General features: G+C 48.8%; 1 long non-coding RNA gene across 1 annotated transcript; it reads left to right on the top strand.

Annotated features, from left to right (window-relative positions):
• Window positions 1-1251: 1251 nt before the first annotated feature.
• On the top strand, window positions 1252-2191 carry LOC117078079. The gene is made up of 2 exons (XR_004434919.1): window positions 1252-1884; window positions 1972-2191. It is a non-coding gene; the product is annotated as an uncharacterized LOC117078079 (long non-coding RNA).
• Window positions 2192-2742: the final 551 nt, after the last annotated feature.

Here is a 2742-nt window from a genome sequence, read left to right as displayed (position 1 = left end):
GGTAGATAACATGATTGCCCACACAGAATAGTCTTTAAATCTGCCCAATATAGTCCAACGTTGTTTCTTCAGATGGCTATGCTTTATTTTACCTTGTGTTTTACCTGCTATGTCACTTTTCCCCCCACTTTCTCACCTCAGCTATTCAAACAGCCCCCTGCCCAGACTTCTAGCACCCAATCCTGCCTCCCGGGATAAGCAGCATCCTTCCTAAGCCATCCAAGACATGGTGTCACTGCACTTCTGAATGTTCCTGGGTTTTCCCCAACTTTTCCCAGTGGAAAGCCCTGTAAGGGTCTCGATGGAAGTTTAGTAGGATTAGGGGCTGGCACCAGCTGTCCCCACTGTTGTAAGCCCTCTCATCTCTTCAGGCGACCATTGGGGGGATGGGCGATGGTCTGTGGACCAGCTGTGGGGAGCTACCCCTGCAGTGCAGAACCCACGGATGCAGAGAAGAGGTACATCCTTCTTGTACGGAACGAGTGTGCAGAGATGCCTGAAATGGGGAGAAGGCAGAGTGCTGGGAAGGAAAGCCAGCGCTCTTATGGGGTACACTGTGGGGGTGGCAGGGAAGGAGGCGGAAAGATTATTCCAGCAGGGAACAGGAGTTAGAGGGGGAGGCTTGCGCCCGTCCACGCTTTTGAGAGTGCACTCACATGCACTCACTCCCATGCACACACTCCCACTCATTCATGTACACACACACTCGCATTCTCATGCCCTTTACACTTGCCCTTGCACACTAGCACACTCAGGTCCACACACAATACACATACAGTCATACACTGAAAACCACACCCACACTCACACTCATGCATCACAATCCTACACTTACACCATCACATGCACACGCATACACTTACACACATTCACACCCTCATACGGTTACACTCACACTCAGCCTCACACATATGCACACTCTCACTTATACAGTCACACATACTCAACACTCACACATACACATGCATACTTCCACATGCTGTCATTCATAAACACTGACACACAGCCACACACTGTCACACTACACACACTGTCACACTACACACACACTTTTCCACGCTCTCACACTCAGACCCACTGGCACACAGTCATGAACACACCCACAAGCAGTCACACTAACACACACGCTCACCCTCCCACACACATGTACTGCACACTCACACGCTGACACATTACATGACTTCATAGTTTACACACACACTTCCATGCACATTCACTCCACACCTTTCTGCACACTCATACACGCATTCACACTCCCATCATCATAACACTGACACACTTCTGCCTGTCCTCACATGCCTACACACTTGCCACACACACACCGACAGTGTTCCATGCACACTCACATATCCTGCGCATTCGGTCACTAACTTACCCTCATGACCACACACACACACACACGGGCTTTCAAATGTACTCATCCACAAACACATATTCTCATATGCATACACACTTGCACACACCCTCACACGCTTGTTCACACTCCCTCACATGCAGTCACACTAGCCGTCACACTCACATGTGCTCACACGCATACACACACCCCCTTGGCACACACACTCCCCCACCCGCTCACCCAAGCCCACCTGACAGGTGACACACTTGACCTGTGCAGCTGGGATGGCTGGTCCTCTGCCTGCGCTTTGAGGTTCCTTGGGGGCAGCGGCTCATGCTGGTTTTCCCACTGCGGTGTCTTCTGTGGCTTCAGCGTCGCCTAGTGCAGGCTGCCATTCAACAAACACCTTGTCAACAGTCGATCAAAAGAAACCCATTGGCCACCGCACCCTGAGGCAGCTGCCCTTCCAGATGCCCTCAATAGTCTAACTGATTCCATCGCCCCAGCCTCGGGGGAGAAGCACTGTTGCCTATGCACTCCATTTACAGGTGAGACGGGGAGAGGTTTAGGGAGTGGCCAAGTCCCCTGCCTACACAGCTGCCTCCAATCTATCTTCTCACCCTCCTCTTTCTCAGGCAAAAATCATACTCGGTGTTTCTGTGGGATCCTTTGATCTGGACATTGCCAAAGAAAACATTGCACCAGACAAGTTAACCCTTCAAGGAAGGCCTCAGTCAGGACTACTGCAATACGGAAGAGAGAAGGAGCTTAACTTCGTTGAAACAAAAGGCTGGCTGGAGAGTTTTTAAGTGCTGGGGTGAGATGCTGAGAAGGAACTGGAGACTTTAGGAAGAGGTTAGGAAATGCGGTAAAGCTATGTGTTGGCTTATTGGAATTTTTCAAAACTAGGAACCTGCCCTTCTACAAAGACTGAGAGACAGATGTATCATCTCCTTCAATAATTACCTTTTAAAGGGATGGCTCTGAGGTCTTGAGAAAGACATTCCTGGGTTGCAAAACTAGCAAGAGGCTAGAAGAAAATTTGGGAGAAGATTTGCATCTCAAAGAGGTAGAGAAAGAACTCACAATTGCAAGTTTCCTAAAATAAATCCTCTGTGAAAAAGGAGGCCTGATGGATGGAACTGGAGGTCATTATGTTAAGTGAAATAAGCCAGGCACAGAAGAAAAATACTGCGTGTTCTCACTCACATGTGGGAGCTTAAAACCTGGATCTCATGGAGACAGAGAGTAGATTGGTGGTTACCAGAGGCTGGGAAGGGAACAGAGAAGGGAGATAAAAATAGTTTGATTATTGGATACAAATACCAGGTTTTCTAGGTTTTTTGTTTTATTTTTTGGAGACAGGATTCTACTGTGTTGCCAGACTAGAGTACAGTGGTGTGATC

Source organism: Trachypithecus francoisi, unplaced genomic scaffold (genome assembly GCF_009764315.1).
Source record: "Trachypithecus francoisi isolate TF-2019V2 unplaced genomic scaffold, Tfra_2.0 Lachesis_group6, whole genome shotgun sequence".
NCBI classification, from domain to species: Eukaryota; Metazoa; Chordata; class Mammalia; order Primates; family Cercopithecidae; genus Trachypithecus; species Trachypithecus francoisi.
The sequence above is the reverse complement of the archived record's forward strand: the minus strand, read 5'-3'. Positions and strand labels throughout refer to the sequence as shown.